The 19,125-nt window shown below is 38.0% G+C and overlaps 1 protein-coding gene across 3 annotated transcripts in view; it reads right to left on the bottom strand.

Moving 5' to 3' along the window:
* Window positions 1-19,125, bottom strand: part of LOC131684926 (sodium bicarbonate cotransporter 3) — a 149,850-nt gene that overhangs the window by 116,185 nt on the left and 14,540 nt on the right. The gene's annotated exons all lie outside the window — the stretch shown is intronic.

Here is a 19,125-nt window from a genome sequence, read left to right as displayed (position 1 = left end):
TAAGTTTGATGTAACGAATTTGAAATAAGCAGGACACATAAAATCGAAGTCATGAGAGACCCACATTAACCGATGCGTTCCCGTATATGTGTGCCACACGCGATTTTAATGAAATCATATTTTTCGATTATATATGTTAATTAATGAAAACAGATATTTGAATCACCACCGAAGTGGTAGGAGAATGCGTAAATAGTGTGCATAACAGTAGCTGCAATTCATTCGTCGTAGTTCTTTCAATATTGATTTAATTTACACTACACAGGATTCGGTGTAGATATAACTGAGTGTATGCAATATAATTTGATTATTTTGAAACTTACTCATTGGAATCAACCATTATAATATCAAAATTGAAAAAGAGGGTAATCAGTGCATCGTCGATTTGATTAATATATTTAATCGAACTATTATGACTGGTTATTCTTCACGTTAGTGTATTTTATCCCTGTTGATAGAAGCTGCCGTGATTGAAAATTCCATTCATTTTCTATTGTCGTAAATTGATAAAAGGCAATTCAGTTAAAGCTAAATACTTAGTTTTATTTCTGTTATTTTTTTTTCGTGTGCTTGAAGAAGAATATGGTTTTAGGAATTTATTAATTAATATTTAAATAATTCAAGACTTCTTTTCTTTTTTATTTTCTGTGTTGGATATTAGCAGGACATTGAATTCTTTATGTCTTTGGGAAAGTTATCACAACTCAAGATACTCTGCTTTTTATTTAAACGTTAGCTAGGGTGGTTCTCATTTTTCTATGATTTGAAAACAAACTTGAGAATCATTATGTTAAGAGCTATACTATTTTTAATGAAATTCCTGAACAATTAACGTTAGAAAAGTTTGTTGAAGGCATATAAGCTCCTTCATTCATGTCACTTTACAAGCAATTTCGGATTAAAGTTAAGGGTGTTTTATTGATGAAAAAGCAGTTGTAGATTTGGCAGTTGTGATTTTACACTGACTTATCTTCAGGTAATTTAGGTTGAAGCATTTGTTTATATCCATCAAATACTTAACACTTCACTGAAAATTTTGGAATATTTTTTGCCTTTGGGCTAAATGAAATACCAATATATATCATTGAAACAAATGAATGCTATTTCTGCTTCGAATTCAGATAAGGTCAAGTTATTCGGAAAAAATTGCGTAGTTAGTATTCCTTGAAATCTCACCAAATGGATTTTATTGCATTAATTATACCAAAAACTTAGCTTTGCGTGAATTTTCCTTTTGCAATTATTTCTACGATGAATAATATGAAAGATGGCGCAAAACCCTTCTACAAATTTAAATAGTGATTATTTTTACCAAAATATTTTTTTCGAGATAGAGCTTCACAATCTTCAACAACATTGCAAAACATCATACAACAGCAAAAAAAATGGTCAGACATCTTCCGTATACTAGCGACACCGGCCACGAAAGCTTTCAAATCGGAAAAAAGTTGAACTTTAAACAGTTACCCGGCGCGTTTGGCTCGTGTACACTAAGCTATAGAAATACTGTGCAAAGTAGATTTTTATTCTTATTGGGTACGTGGTGTGTATTGCGTGGATCGAGCTGTCTCAGTCTTAGTACAATCAAATCACCTTGAATTTCCCCACCCGTACGACAAAAGGAGCGTTCATTGAAAAATAAAACGCAATTTGCAAATTATTAAGTTCTACTTATTTAGTTCCAACACATAAGAAATGTGGTAGAAGAGCCCGGGGCTAGTCAGCGGCAGGGGTAAGTTGGCGGAGTCTGCTTTTTTTCTCTCATATTAGCCACAAGGCGCTGTAGTGGGAGTAGCGTATTGGTAAATCGATTGCCTTGTACGCAGCGCACCTGGGTTCGAGTCCCGACCCCGCACATAGGGTTAGAAATTTTTCCTAAGAGATTTTTTTAACCCGAAGAGGCGAATGACCTTAAGGTTAAAACCTCTATAATTGAAATAAAAAAAAGGCGCTGTCTCTGATTGTGTATCTCAAGTAATGTGAAATACATTTTACTATGTGTTTACGTTTCATAACATTTTGTTTTGTAGAAGTTGTGGGCGATTTGTGTTTATCAACAAAATATTCTTTATTTTAAACATTTCGTGTTATGTCGGGTGATTTTTAATCTATTTTACAAATGATTATATTTTTCGATAGTGTGTGAAAATAAATTTCAGTATTTGTATTGATGTAACCCCTATCTACAAACAAAAGTTGTTTTTAAATAATTTATTTTTATTAAATATATGGTTGGGGTAAGTTGGCGGTGAAGTGGTGGTACTATTTACAGTGCAAAAATAGTCATCAAATATTTTTATTTCTGGAATACACTCTAAAGTGAGAGAATATTTTTCTGGTGTATCTCGTCAATGCGGGGAAATTCACTTAGAATAGCCTTAGGATTTTCAAAAATTTGTTTTAAAATATGAAGTACGGGTAGAATTAAAAATACCGGGGATTACGAAGGAAACATAATGGCAAATATCGTATACTATACTGTTTTATTGAAAAGACATTCAGTGGCAGGGCCGGGTAAGTTGGCGGTTTTCTGCGTCACATATTTCTATCTATAAAACAAAGACAACACAATGAACACTGGTTTTGGCAACATGAAGTACAAAGTTACTTTACGCTCGTCCGTAAATGCTGCAGACTCAGGTGATTCGTTTTTCAAATGCCAAAATATACCGACTCCTGCGTTAGAAGACAAAGGGTTAAGTCGCCTGGAAACTCTAAGGTTGTTCGTATGATCCTATCCCGATCAGAATGAAATAACAAGATTATAACAGAACGCAATTTTTGTAACATATTGTGTTATAAATTAGGTCTCGTTAGTAGTTAAAATAACAGAAATTTATAACAAGGTACAATGAGAGATATAGTTTTGAAATATTTCTGTTATGTGTTTCTGTTCGGGATTCTACGCTTTTATAAACATTCTTCAACTCCTTGCTCTTCCTGGGGTACTATGGCTCTCAATAATGAAAAATATACTTTACACCTTCCAGTCCATACTTTAGAACGTTTCACTGAATTTTTCCACCTTAGTAGAACGTTGCACTGGGGAACCCCACGCGTTTCGTCGCAATTTTCGCAGGTAATTTTTGCAAGCAAAAGAAATTTACAATATATCATTTTCTTCGTTTTTTAATTGCGATAACAGCTGTGTAAGTGAATGTACAGAATTTATTGAATCAGGTAGTTCAAAGAATGGTCCAAAAACCAAATAAAATGAATTTTCGAGATTTTTAAAAAAGTGCAATTATTTGGAAGAGTGAAAGTTGCAAAATTGGGTTTCGGAAAATACCACGAAATGGTTGAAAATTGAATTGAAAAAAATATTTCTTACCTGTAATACATCGGTAACACGCGCCGTTACTATTACAGCATTTACTATGTGCAAATTGTACTTGCAAGCCATTATTTTGAAAAATTATGAAAAATAGATTTTAAAAAAAGTTAAAATCAGCGTAAATGAGAACAACATTTTTTCTACTTCAAAATTAAATTAAATTAATTGAATAAATGATTAAAAAGGATTACATAACACTAATTGTTATTTAGGTAGTAAAACAACCAGTATTTAGACTGGTCACGAGTCACATTTCCACTGACAGAACGAAACACTAACGGCAACCTTCACTGGGGTATAAATGTACCCCACGCCAACTTTGACTTCTGCTTCAACGAAGGCCAAAAGCAAATTGGTTTTACCACCTTTTCTTACTCTTACTATGAACTCTAAATTGAATTATGGTTGGGATCCCAGGTCGGTAAATGTCGAATTCTCGTCTTCACACGGCTCCATAGATGGCGTTGGGTACATTTGTACAGTGCAACGATGTAGGGTTAAATGCCGTTTCAACTGTTGCCAGCAGTCTTCCCTTTTATGCGACGTGTTCTATTTTGTACGATATCCCTACACCGCTAACTATTTTCGGTCTCTGCTACTGATTCAGTTCGACAAGTTAAGTTTATCTACAAGAAAATCATGAAATAATTAGTGGAACATGATTACGTTAACACACTTTGTATATGAAGGAAGATGCTGTTGAGGTACGACTGCACAACTTATCTCCAGGTGCACCAGACAGTGCAATCCGCATATTCATGTCGCTAGACGGGGAAGGGGTTATTTTGTGACCCTGGAACATGGTACCTCCTAGGTACAGATCACGCTTTGCCGCTATGGCCAACAAACTACCTCGTATCAGTCCTGTGAACGATCTGCACACTAAAGAAAAGTAAGCGTGGAAACCCATAAGAAAAAAAATTTCAACTACACTTAAAACGAACAACCAGACTTCAATAAGTTCCCCTTTAAAAAAGTCCCAGTCCAAGCGACAATTTGGCCTAATCGTCGCTACATCCTTATCTAATATATTGGAAATGACTACCTATGCTTTCCAGATCGTGAAAATGTTGGGTGGTATCCTGCAGTTCTGTGATTTTTAAGTATTCCATCAATTCGGATCTTCTCATATTTGTATCTGAGCTGTCCCAAATGATGTGATCGATACTTGAACCACTGCTGATTATGAATGGAAAACCATTTTGGCTTGATAGTCAACAGAGCAATTTAGACATGTTTAAACTATTAGAAGGTGATGATTTAATATGCGGCAAACATTCCAAACAATAGATATATTTTATTTCAATGATATCCGCTCAATTGACTGAGATAGCTAAAACATTGCGAGCCTTGAGCTCGGATGTCAGTAATGCTTCAATACGTATGCGTGCACGAGGCATTTTCCGTTAATTTTTCATACCAAGGCAACGGATTTCTAGTTACTTGTTTATATAAAAAATAGGTAAATGCTTCTGGAACCAAAGCTATGAAAGCTGTTCTTTCTTGCATAAGGCTGAATAGATTCATAGTTGCTGTACGGTGATTCATTTATGCTACGCCAACCAGTATCGATCAAAGCACATTTAATTACCAGCGTTTATTTCACAATACCTTGATACCGATCACGTTGACATCTAATTGTCATTTGTGAACCTTGAAAAGGTTATTAGAGACAAGCTCTTCATTTGTCCAAAAAAAAAAAAAAAACAAACCTTCACTGTGTTATACGTTCGCATGGCATAGCATGTTTGGGGCTGACATTTTTCAGTCCCTACAATCGTTGTGAACTACATTTTGACTACGGAATTCCTGTTTCAGTCACCTTCTGTGACATCTGAGTAGAAGTCCACTGGATCAATTCTTGGTTGTAACACTTCAACTCGCTGGATACCGCACGGCCTCTGAGCTGGTTTCGCCCGGAAAAAGATAATAGACTGTTATCAACTTCCTAGTGGACCACAGCGCCGTAAACACCTATTGGTTCAATAATTATATCGGTATAAAAAGTTGACCTCACCCCTCCTTAAGTATTGACCTACTTCGATAGTGGCACTGATTGGTGCTATCAATCACTTTACATATATAAAAACCACTTGGTTCGATTGCGAAGTACCGGTAACCAGGGTAACTTTGATTACCTCTCGAAGTAGCCATTGAACGTTTTCGGCACAACTTCTATGTTGGGTTTAATATTTTTAAACCATGTACTGTACTTAATGCCGAAGCATGGCATTTTGGGGCCCTTGTTTCACGCCCACTTGGTGTTTATTTTTGCTTTTCAGTTCGACTTTCAAACACACATTTAGGGTGTAACTTGAGATGGCACACTTATCCTGATTTATTTTGTAATTCATCCTCAATTGTTATCTAAAACGGATAAAGATTTTTGTGCGCCTCTATGACAAACGCCTTTGGCGGGGGCCACCCCGGCATGCCGCATGCTCTGAGTCTGATTGAACTATTGAACTATAATATTAATAATAAAATAGGAGAACATTTTAAACTTCTAAATCCTAAATAGATTGTCTTGTACATAGCTAATCCGGGATCGATTCTCAACCTCGCACATTGGTTTTTAAATAGTTTTACTGGCCCGAAAAAAGAGGCGAAAGACCCTACTCGTTCGAAAAAACTCAAATCAGTAGAATTTGAGTAGTTCACAATTATTAACAAAGAGCATAATGTATCTTAATACTTTTAGTCCAGTGAATTAAAAAAAATGTTGGTAAAACCCCAAATTTACACAAAATTTATTTATAACAATAAAATAAGGGTGATATATCAGAGTGCATGGAATAATTAAAACTGATGCATTCTTGACTTCTAAAAGAATGCTTGCAAGGCTTTTTTACAATAGAAATCACAGGCATTTTGACTTTTCTTAGAAATAAGCAAAAGTAATAATTTGATTTTCGTAACTTTTGCCAAATATTTCATGTATTCCTATATTTTATAATTTGAGAACATAGCAAATTTAAAATATAAATAGTTCGGTTAACTATTCAGGTTAAATAAACCAACTACAAAAACAGATTCGAGTGTTCGAAAGTACCGCAGTCTACGGTATTTGCAAACAGACGTGGGAAGTTGAAATTCTGCAGATGTTGAAAGGTTCGCAACAAGTAGTGCAAGGAGAAAACTAGCGTTTCTGTTGATCTGCGGCAAGAGGTGTTTGCTTTAAAATAATATCAATACTATTGGATGCAACGACTTTCAGATAAATGGTACACGTGCAAATCGATTTGCATTTAAAACAAGCATTTACCACATAACTCTTTGCATATATCTATGCTAACATACACAAATCGTTTACATTAATACTAATATTAGATGTTTACCTGTAGCAAGCGCTATGCAATGAGAAAAGTTGTATCGTAACATATTTTTCAACATCGCATAGGTGAAATGGACGCGTGCTGAACCCACTCACTTGGTCCGTTCTGCATACGAACCCAAACCAGAACCAGACAGCGCACAGACTCACCCTAGGCTTCGATGCTGAACGATTAGCCGGAAGCGTGGTCGGATCGGACCTGTTTGATTGCTGCTCATTTATCCGATAGGAGAACGAGTGGGTTTAACGAACGGCATTAGATGGATACGAGCGAAAAACGACTGAGAGAGAGCGCGAATGATAATAGGTCTAGGTAATAAAATGGTTGGTCACATAATCACAGTTTGAATTCTAAACGCTGGCAGCAATCAATGTGTAATTAAGTAATTTAAATGAGTAACGAATAATATTAATTAGAACATTTGTGTTCCCGTTTTCATGCAAGCGCGGGATTGATCTGGTAGACTTTAAATTTGGAACCACTATTGTGAAGGGGTTTAATGAAGAAATAATGATAATAATATAGACGAGGAAGATAATATCAGATAATGTGTTATTTGCAATATAAAACAATGAGGAGGTCCCTTTATTATTATCACTAACTGCCAAATCACTGTTTTGCGGAATTTAAAAAAAATTGTTTTCATATTCGAGCTCAGTCATGTTTGCGAAATCTTTCACCATGTCTATGATAGCACTGCGAGCAATAAGGCGTATACTACGAGCACTCCTTATTCCTCATAACCATCTAAAACGAGTAGTTTGGATTCTGTTTTATACGATTAAGCATGGCCATTTTCATATTAGACTGAGCGAAGGTGTAAATTATGTTTAGGGAAGTTGTTTTTAGCCATCATCATATCAGGCACTCAGTACCTAGTGCTTACATTAATTAAATTGGTCCAGACAAAACATTCAGCATAACATCCTGCCTGTGATAGTAAAATGCATTTGAATAGCTTTACTTTTGCCTACGATATGCTCAAAAATTAGAGATCACTTTTTTGTCTTTCTCAAATTCATCAAACTTGAGTAAATGCGATTTTGCATATAAGCGGTATAATATAATTAGTTTTACGATACTTGTTGAAGTCTTCTCAACATTCACATTCACATTTTTATATTACAGAAATCTAAAGATATATTTGATTTTTTGACTTCGTGACCAAACAAATTATTAATAACAATCTATGCTTCCTCCAACATAATTTGCGATGCAAATTTGGCATCTTCAACGAAGTTGTTCAGAATTATTTTCAATTCGTTTATTTAACAAGGCTCATAGCGGCAGCTTAATGGAGCCATGGATCTTTGCTATATTCACATATTGTTGATTACCCGTTGGATATCGTGCACGTAACTTTTTATTGTGCGCGGAGATCTTCTTTTACGGTAGGGAAACATTTGTCTGCTCGCTCACTGCAGCTTGGGGGTAATTTAATTCTCTCTGTGTTGAATATTTGCATTCGCTCTTGCACCGCCTAGTGGGACAATTCCGAGTTATACTTTTCATCATCCAGAACTTCTTCCATCCATCCATCCCCATTCTTTTTGCCTCTCCTTTGGCGGCATAGTTCTTAACTAATTGGATATCCATTGGCATTAAAATATACGGCCAAGCAAGCACAACTTTGCCAAGGTAAGCATGGCGCTACATGTTCACACGGCCTCAATCAGTCGTAAGGAATCCTCCGTAACGGATTGGTTTCCGCACCGCAGTCGACTTCGGCCTTTTGGATCCGAAACCTGGGAAATTTAACTTTAAACTTCTCGGGTTCGGATCCTGTTTCCGGTTTTTCAGATTTTAAATTAACGGGTTCGGGTTTTTGAAATGTTAAACTTTCGGGTTCAGAACGGGTTTCAAATTTGGAATTCCCGGATTCAGGTAGAATTCGGGTTTCAATCAAATCAAAACTTCCCGCTGTATACACCCCACCTAGTTGCTTCTAACAAAGTCAATGAACTTCCTGCTCTTACTTAGGAATGAATGATACACATAACCGTACTATTTTTTTCCATCTTTGAATCATCATATTTTTAGTCCCAAAATTTTGTATTTTTGTATTCGTGGATGCAATTTCTTCTTTTCAGATTCGCAAGCTGCTTAAATCATTTTATTTTTAAATGAACGCTCATGAGATGGTATTCAGCAATAAGTGTTTCACATCTAAAATCTCTTTGCGATTTGTTCAAGCTAATCATTAATGAGCCATTTGTCAAAAAATATTGACTCAACTTTCCGTTATGGAACATGAATTTCGGCACTGTAGTTTGAAGCTGATTCCTAGGTGGCAGTCGTAGTAATCGCGTGGAACTGGCATGCAGCAAACAAAGCGAGTAGAGATCTACGGGAAGTAGAGACAATACAAGTCTATCTATCCATTACACAGTGGGACGACTTAGAACAAAAGGTGGACTAAAGTCCAAACTTTGCCGTATCGGTTTAAATAGGACGATTTTATGTAATTTTGGTACGCTGAATTCGTTTTTGATATTAAAACATGATATTAAAACATTTTGTCTCAAAAATTTTTTTTTTCGAAGTCGTTCTTAAAATTTGTGTATCTTAATTTTCGTGTACTAAATCGTTTTTGATATTAACACATGTAAAAAAAAATCATTATGCGTTAGGGTGGCTCAAAGAATTATTTTGTAGTGAAGATGAAAAAAAATTAAAAAAAAGTTTTTGTGCGATAAATTTCTATTTTAATAATAAAATCAGAAATTAGCTTTACTACTTATTAGAGTGGCTCAAAAGTAAGTATTTTGTCTTTTATAATGATTTTTTTCAATAGTAATTTTGGAATTTATTTTCCATATTGAAATGAATTAATTGACAACTCATTATGGGGCTTCAGAAATGACTATTTTGTTTTTACGAATCAAATAAGATGTGTTCGACTAATTTTGGAATATTTATTTCGTTAGTGGGTTACTTGATATGAAAGCTACATTTTCTATCATTTTCAAAACAAACATTTTGAGCATCTTAGTGGAATGTTCAATTACATTCACTAATCAACAAGATTATTAACGATTTTTTTCGTAGGTGTGTTTGAAGTTACTTAGATTGCTTATTTCATATTTCAGAAATGAAAATAAATCCAAAACCCTTTTTCGTGTATATGGTTCATTTAAAAATGGTCTTATTTTATTTGGATAATATGGCATACCCTTAAGTTATATCAGTGCTATGCAAATTCGGATCAAAATAGACTCACCAAATGACTAAAACTCAACTGTGTTCACTCTATTTGACAGTTATTGCGCTTGTTGGCAAGAAATAGTTCCAGAAACATTTTATACACACTAACAAAACCAGTGACTAACAAAAGTAACTAGTGACTTATTTTTGGCGATTTAATGATGTAATTTTATCACACCGATAATTTTGGCGAAGTAATGCAATGCATAAAATCAATTATTTCTTTGAAAAACGAAAATAACCGGATGTAGTTCCTATGGTCAATTTATGCAAAAAACACTTGAATTACACTCTTAAAAAAGCTGCCAAAAATTCATTTTACGTTCAAATCACTTAAAATCTCGCAAAAATGTCTCTGATGGCTCAGCTGATAGAAGAAAAATACTAGCGAGAGTAAAACTAGAAAACACATTTTCACGATCCTAGGAAATTGGCCGCAAAACTCTGTGTTTTCTGCTCAATTCATCAGCGGATTTATAGGGGTTTGGAGTAATTCCGAGACCTCAATTGGAGATGCTATATTTCACTCTAAGGAGGAAAATTTGGTAAAAACGCTAATCTATTCCGACAATAAGTTAGTGTCGGTTTCTGATGAGACAAAGCCGAAACGCAAATAAGTATGAAATAAGGATTTGTGCCCTCAAGTGCAAAGACTGGTTTTACCAACAAATTTTCACCCTAGTGAGAAATTTTGGTTTTTGCCAAATTTTCCTCCTTAGGGTGAAATATAGTGTAGTGCTTTCGCATAGGCCTGCTAAGCCAAGACAAGTTTCGGCTTTACTGTGTCTCATCGGCATAAACAGAACTTCTGCTCGAACGGGACATCACGTTTGATCAGTCGTTCGATTGAAACACAAAGTGTGTTTTAGTTTTAAGGGATTTGGCGCTAATCTATTCCGACAATAAGTTAGTGTCGGTTTCTGATGAGGCGAAGCCGAAACGCTACTGAGTATGACAATTGGAGATGTCGAAGCATTTCTACACCCAAAACGAATCATCGGGAGCGTAAATGCATCTGTTTTTTCCTCTCTCGAGTTGTTGTAAAAATTAACTATAATAATTATATTTTCAAAGAGCCCGCCCTATCTCGAAATATATAGGACCTATAAAGTATGAATCTTTAGAAAATAGGTATACCATAAGACAGCTTACTTTTTTATCGATGGTACCATCTTTCTATTTGTATTAAAACATTGATAACAGTGGAGGAATTTCACGAAGATCCATCCGAAAACCTTGTGACCGACCGTCTTATGGTCCGGTGATACTTTACAGGTTTTACCGGCATGGAAGACTAAACATTTTCCACAGTCGATAATATTATTTTGACCCATGTACAATTTTTTAAAAGGGCGTAGACGTTTCTATGTGCATCAATTTAATTTTTTTTGTTCGGTTACTCTATTTTATACAGAAAAACTATACGAGAACGAGTTACAGGAAATGAATACTTCTTAAGATAAAAAATATGCACTAAAAATAATGTTGTGTCATTTTTCACAAAAACAAATATTTATTTTAAAAATTTAAATTAAAAAAACCTCCATTTTTCTAAGTTTTTTATATTTTGTCAACGAAAACCTAACGAGAAAAGAAACATTTTGAATGTAATTGCATGATGGAGAACTTATCGGTAAAAAAGTTTTTCTAACAATAACTATATACATGTTTTTTAATTTCATACTAATTGACATACAAAACTGTAATGTTTTTACAGAATACGATTCTAAGTATCATACTAAATCGAAATGCATTTAACAAATATCTTCCCCAATTTCATAGTTTTCGAGATATTTGAAATTTTGATTCAACAGAAACCATTAATTCGTGTAATCATACCGTTTTTAAAAGTCATTCGCGTTACCCCATCATAAAATGTCAACAAACTACTGTTTATTGTTTTAGAGACGTAAATGAAACTTTTTCAGTGTATTTGGATAATGGAGAAGCTTTCATTAGAAAAGTTTTCCTAACAATAACTGTTGAGTGTTGACATATTTTTATAATTCGTACTATTTGCAGTCAAAAATACAGTTTTATTTTTGACGCCATTTAAAATCAAAATGCATACAATTTTTTTTCTGAATCTACTATAGTTCTCGAGATATTTAAAATTTAAATATTTAAAATTTTGTTTCAACAACACAATTATTTTGCTTTATTACGACTTTTTTATAATTTTTTCGCGTTTCTCCATCGACAACAACAGGTTTTTCGAAAGACTCATAACATGTCCCGTAACTTTCTCTTTGACATCAAGGCGATATTGTAGGCCATTTGAAAGCTACATGAAAACAATCAAATATTATTCAACTATGTGGTTTGCGATTCGATATGTAACAATAAAATATTTATATTATTTGTGGCAAATCATGGAATTCTAATGTTAATGAATGAGAAAGGCACAATTACGCCACAGGTTTTTTTTTGAAGAATGGAAGCTGTAGTAAAACCCCTCTATAAAGTTGTTCAACAAACAATAAAGTCTAAATAGCATGTAATTAATCGAACCGGCGCTGCCTCTTTATTGCTTGCTTCGGTCCCAGCGGGAAATGCTCCAGTTCAAAGGTTTGAGCTTTTGATCAAATTTACTTTGCTTCGCTGAAACCACTTATTGAAGCCAATCAGCGGGAGGTGCTCATGGGAAATTGAAATCGCAACTTGGACAATGAACTGTTCACGCCCTTCTTTTCTGTTAGCTTGCTAAAAGAAAAAAAAGAAGCTTTTACCGGGCAAGTAGAAGTTTTACCCAATTTAAGTGGAACAGGATTTCGTTCTTCTCATGCGGTGCAAAGATGATTTCGGAAAATCATCGCCGGTTATCGCGTAGGGTGGCAATTTTTTAGAGGCTTAGTAAACTTTTGGTCACTGGCTATGGTTTTAAAGATTCTTTGTTGTCTACTTTTATTTAGTTAAGGAATTTGCGCTTCAACTTCATTTCATTAGAATCCGACACTAATATAGTACCAGAACTGAACGCAAATGAAATCGAAACTTAGCAAGCCAATGCAATGTGCACTATGCCATATTTCTCCCTAAGAAGAAAAAATTAAGTTAAAATCAATTTTTCTCCACTAAGGAGAAAATTGTTTAAAAATACATTGCCCGTGGTACAAACTTAGTGTCGGATTCTGATGAGACGAAGTCGAAACGCATTTTGATTTCATAAAATGTCAAAATACCTATACCTTGAAATTGATCAGCTCACAATTTTTGTATAGCAACGATATAGAACCATCAACATCTTAATCAATTATATAGTTGAATGCATTTATCAACAGGATAACTCTCCGAGCTCTCGATCGAAGCAGTTCGTTTTCTGGTGCTGTGCATAAAGTGAACAAGAATATATATTGACAGTGAAGGTCAACTATTGTTTGAGGCAGTCTTTGTTCGCCGGTGCCCAGGCTGGTGAAGTGAATACCAGAATTGCCGGACACGCCGCTATATAAGCTAAGTATTATTTTTCTTTCTTTCGTTTCCCTTTCCCCGATCGGTCTACTTTTCCCTTTACCCTGAATACAAGTTTCAGCTCTCGTTTACACCACGTGCTATCCTCGTGCCTAAATGGCCGAGGGCGAAGGAACATTGGATGGGAATGATATTCCCATGGATTTACCGGATAAACCCGATATTACTCCCTCCCCTGATCCCCCCAGTCCTCCCCGTATTAAAACATACCCAGCCAGTTCAAATGGACCCTGGGTGGTGTATTTCCGGCCCAACACGAAATCGCCCAATATTCTAGAAATATCACGGGAGCTGACTGCTAACTACCCGGCCGTAGCTCAGATAACACGTGTTCGAGCTAATAAGATACGCGTTATAGTAAATGACCTCGATCAGGCAAACCAGATTGCTCGCAGCGAGCGTTTTACGAAACAATTCCGAGTGTATGTGCCTTGTAGGGCAGTGGAGATCGATGGAATAGTCGCCGAACCGGGTCTAAAGTGCGAAGACCTGTTGAAGTACGGGGTTGGCTGCTTTAAGGACCCTTCACTTCAAAAGGTGAAGATTCTGGAATGCAAGCAATTGTATTCCGCAAAAACAGAAAATGATAAGACGATTTATTCTCCGTCAGACTCGATTCGGGTGACTTTCTCCGGGTCTGCTCTTCCCAACTATGTCCTCCTGGATAGGGTTCGCTTACCCGTTCGCCTGTTTGTACCGCGGGTAATGAACTGCAGCAATTGCAAGCAACTGGGCCACACAGCCACTTATTGTGGCAATAAAAAACGGTGCGGCAAATGCGAGGGAGAGCATGAGGATGGCGCTTGCGGTGGAGAAACTGAGAAGTGTATTTACTGCGGGGGCCCTCCGCATGCTCTTAAGTCATGCCCGGCGTACAAGCAGCGCGGGGATAAAATTAAGCGCTCCCTTAAGGATCGCTCGAGGCACTCTTATGCAGAAATGCTAAAGAATGCTTCGCCATCTGTCCCTTCCGAAAATTCCTTTGCTCTTTTGGCTGGCGTTGAGCAAGAATCTGACGACCCACAAGAGGGAACATCATTGGTTAACCCAGGGGAATCCAGGAAGAGGAGAAATCCAGCCTCCCCTACATTGCCTCGTAAGGGTGCCAAGGTGTCGTCCACTCAGAGTGCGCCATCTACAACCAATAAATCCAACGGAAGTGATGCACAAAAGCCGAAGCAATTTGCTCCAGGACTTGGAAATATTAATTCTAACAAGGAGTACCCACCACTTCCAGGGACACCAAAAACCCCAAGTGTCCCCGTTTTTCAAACAGATACTCAGTCCAGTAACGGACTAATGAAATTTTCTGACATAGTGGACTTAATTTTCACAGCTTTCAATGTTACTGATCCTCTTAAAAGCCTTCTGATACGTTTTCTCCCTATAGTGCAAACATTTTTGAAGCAGTTGACTACTAAATGGCCCCTCCTTGCAGCGATCGTATCCTTCGATGGCTAAGTCATCGAACGAGGTCACCGATTCGATCACTGTTCTACAGTGGAACAGCAGAAGTATCCTCCCGAAAATCGATTCCTTTAAATTTTTACTAAATAGTTTAAAATGTGATGCTTTCGCATTATGTGAAACTTGGTTAACTTCCGATATAAATCTCAACTTCCACGACTTTAATATAATTCGTCTGGATCGAGAAAACCCCTATGGAGGAGTACTTTTGGGGATCAAAAAGTGCTATTCTTTCAACCGAATTAACCTCCCTTCAACACCAGGCATTGAAATTGTCGCTTGTCAAGTTTTAATCAAAGGTAAAGACCTTTGCATTGCTTCCATCTACATTCCTCCTAGAGCCTCGGTAGGGCACCGAACGCTTTGTAATATCACGGAATCCTTACCGGCACCGCGGCTAGTTCTGGGAGACTTTAACTCGCACGGTACGGTATGGGGCTGTCTTCATGATGATAATAGATCAACATTAATCCAAGATCTTTGCGACAATTTCAACATGACCATCTTAAACACGGGAGAAATGACGCGGATTCCTACACCACCAGCACGCGCAAGCGCGTTGGATTTATCGCTTTGCTCGACATCGCTACAGTTAGATTGCATGTGGAAGGTGATCCCTGATCCCCACGGTAGCGATCATTTGCCTATCGTGATTTCAATTGCTAACGGTTCAAGACCATCGAAAACAATCAATGCCTCGTATGACCTCACACGGAACATTGATTGGAAGAGTTACGCGACCGCGATATCCGTTAAAATCGAATCCACTCAAGAACTTCCTCCGGAGGAAGAGTACAGGTTTTTGGCTGGCTTGATTCTCGACACTGCGAATCAAGCTCAGACTAAACCAGTACCCAGCGCGAATACCCATGGACGGTCTCCCACACTGTGGTGGGATAAAGAGTGCTCAGAGCTGTACGCGGAGAAGTCCACTGCATATAAGGCCTTCCGGGAAGACGGGTTACCCGCTAGCTATCAACAGTACGCGTCGCTAGATAGGCGAATGAAGAGTTTAATGAAAGCCAAAAAACGCAGTTATTGGCGCCGGTTCGTCAACGGGTTAACGAGAGAAACAGCGATGAGCACTCTTTGGGGTACGGCTCGACGTATGCGTAACCGTAATAGTACCAACGAGAACGTGGAATATTCAAACCGTTGGATATTCGCTTTCGCCAAGAAGATCTGTCCGGACTCTGTCCCGGTACAGAAAACGTGCCGCGCCGCGTCTCCTCCCGATACCGCGAACGAAACACCGTTTTCGATGGTGGAGTTTTCACTTGCTCTCTTATCATGCAACAATAACGCCCCAGGGTTAGACAGAATCAAATTCAACTTGCTGAAGAATCTGCCTGACACTGCAAAAAGGCGCTTGCTGAACTTATTTAACAAGTTTCTTGAGGGTAACATTGTCCCTCATGACTGGAGGCAAGTGAAGGTCATCGCCATTCAAAAACCAGGAAAACCAGCCTCCGACCACAACTCGTATCGGCCGATTGCAATGCTGTCCTGTATTCGGAAGTTGTTCGAGAAAATGATCTTGTTTCGCCTCGACAATTGGGTTGAAGCAAATGGCTTACTGTCAGATACACAATTTGGCTTCCGCAAAGGCAAAGGGACGAACGATTGCCTTGCGTTGCTTTCTACAGAAATCCAAATGGCCTATGCTAACAAAGAGCAGATGGCATCAGTCTTCTTGGATATTAAGGGGGCTTTTGACTCAGTTTCTATCAACATTCTCTCAGAGAAGCTGCACCAGCATGGTCTTTCACCAATTTTAAATAACTTTTTGCTAAACCTGTTGTCTGAAAAGCACATGCACTTTTCGCATGGCGATTTAACAACATCGCGATTTAGCTACATGGGTCTTCCCCAGGGCTCATGTCTAAGTCCCCTGCTCTACAATTTTTACGTGAATGACATTGACGATTGTCTTGCCAATTCATGCACGCTAAGGCAACTTGCAGACGATGGGGTGGTCTCTGTTACAGGACCCAAAGCTGCCGACTTGCAAGGACCATTACAAAATACCTTGGACAATTTGTCTGCTTGGGCTCTTCAGCTGGGTATTGAGTTCTCCACGGAGAAAACTGAGTTGGTTGTTTTTTCTAGGAAGCGTGAGCCGGCGCAACTCCAGCTTCTATTAATGGGTGCAACGATCAACCAGGTTTTCACATTTAAATATCTCGGGGTCTGGTTCGACTCTAAAGGTACCTGGGGATGTCACATTAGGTATCTGAAACAGAAATGCCAACAAAGGATCAATTTTCTCCGAACAATAACTGGAACATGGTGGGGTGCTCACCCAGGAGACCTGATCAGGTTGTACAAAACAACGATATTGTCGGTGATGGAGTACGGGTGTTTCTGTTTCCGCTCCGCTGCGAACATACACTTCATCAAACTGGAGAGAATCCAGTATCGTTGCTTGCGCATTGCCTTGGGTTGCATGCATTCGACCCATACGATGAGTCTCGAAGTGCTGGCGGGCGTTCTTCCGCTAAAAAATCGATTTTGGGAACTCTCATATCGATTGCTCATCCGATGCGACATTCTGAACCCGTTGGTGATTGAAAACTTCGAGAGGCTCGTCGAGCTTAATTCTCAAACCCGATTTATGTCCTTGTACTTCGACTACATGGCACAGAGCATTAATCCTTCTACGTATACTCCCAACCGTGTTCGTTTCCTAGATACTTCTGATTCTACTGTATTCTTCGACACATCCATGAAGGAAGAGATTCGTGGAATCCCGGACCATATACGCCCTCAAGTGATCCCCAATATATTTTATAATAAATTCCGAGAAGTCGACTGTGACAAAATGTTCTACACTGACGGATCAAATCTCGATGGGTCCACTGGCTTCGGTATCTTCAACAATACTATCACCGCTTCATTCAAGCTCAATGATCCTGCTTCAGTTTACGTCGCAGAGTTAGCTGCAATTCAGTACACCCTTGGGATCATCGACACTCTGCCCACAGATCACTACTTCATCATTTCGGACAGCCTCAGCTCTATCGAGGCTCTTCGTGCGGTGAAGCCTAAAAAGCAATTCCCGTATTTTCTGGGGAAGATACAGGAGTCCTTGTGTACGTTATCTGAAAAATCTTATCAGATTACCTTTGTTTGGGTCCCCTCTCATTGTTCTATCCCGGGCAATGAAAAGGCCGACTCATTAGCAAAGGTGGGCGCATTAAATGGTGACATATACGAAAGACCAATCTGCTTCAACGAATTTTTTAGTATTTGTCGTCAGAGGACACTCAACAGTTGGCAAACCTCGTGGAGCAATGGTGAACTTGGACGATGGCTACATTCGATTATCCCAAAGGTATCAACGAAACCTTGGTTCAGGGGGATGGATGTGGGTCGGGATTTTATTCGTGTAATGTCCCGACTTATGTCCAACCACTACACCTTAGATGCACATTTGCGGCGTATTGGGCTTGCGGAGAGTAGTCTGTGCGCTTGTGACGAGGGCTATCATGACATCGAGCACGTTGTCTGGGTATGCGCCGGGTATTTGGACGCCAGGTCTCAGTTAAAGGATTCCCTTCGGGCCCGAGGTAGACCACCCAATGTCCCAGTTCGAGATATGCTGGCAAATCGTGATTTCCCCTATATGTCCCTTATTTATACTTTCATAAAAACGATAAATATCCCAATTTAGCCCCTCTCTTTTTATTTCTCGTTTTTAGAAGTTTCCTCTTGCCGTGTGGAACCGATATGCTTCAGACTGCCACTATATAACCGCCGTCGCCCTTATCACTACGGAATCTGAAGCGAGAGCGACTCGAGGTCCGAAGGATTCCCTTTGAAGGATTCCCCGCGGGTCCGAAGAATACCATCCGCCAATCCGACCTACTAGACTGAGGCGCAAATTTGTTTCGCTGATCTCCCGTTTGCCCGAAAGTTGCAAGTTTTGCTCTTCTCTACCGGTCACCATCTACGCCTTCTCTCCCCTGTCCTTGATACAACTACTTCTACAACGATTTTGGAAATGACCAAGCATAAGTATCAGATAAAAAATCAAATTTGTATTCCGTATTCCTAGTTTTAAGATAGTTGCAAATTCTACTCTTTGTTAAAACTATTGTCCCCCATCTTGTAAATAGAATTGTATCCCTAGTTTTAAAACATCTGTGAAATTTTTCATAAATATTTGTTCCCCCTTTTGTGTACCAAACTATATTGTTAGTTTTAAGATAACTGTAAATATCTCCTAAAAAACTATTACTATTGAATTCCTTGTTTTAAAATTTTTCATAAAAAAAAATCCTTTGCCCCCTCTCTTATATATAGAATTTTTTT

The sequence above is a fragment of the Topomyia yanbarensis genome, chromosome 2, assembly GCF_030247195.1.
Source record: "Topomyia yanbarensis strain Yona2022 chromosome 2, ASM3024719v1, whole genome shotgun sequence".
NCBI lineage: Eukaryota > Metazoa > Arthropoda > Insecta > Diptera > Culicidae > Topomyia > Topomyia yanbarensis.
Note: the sequence above shows the minus strand (reverse complement) of the source record. Positions and strands in the feature narration are given on the sequence as shown.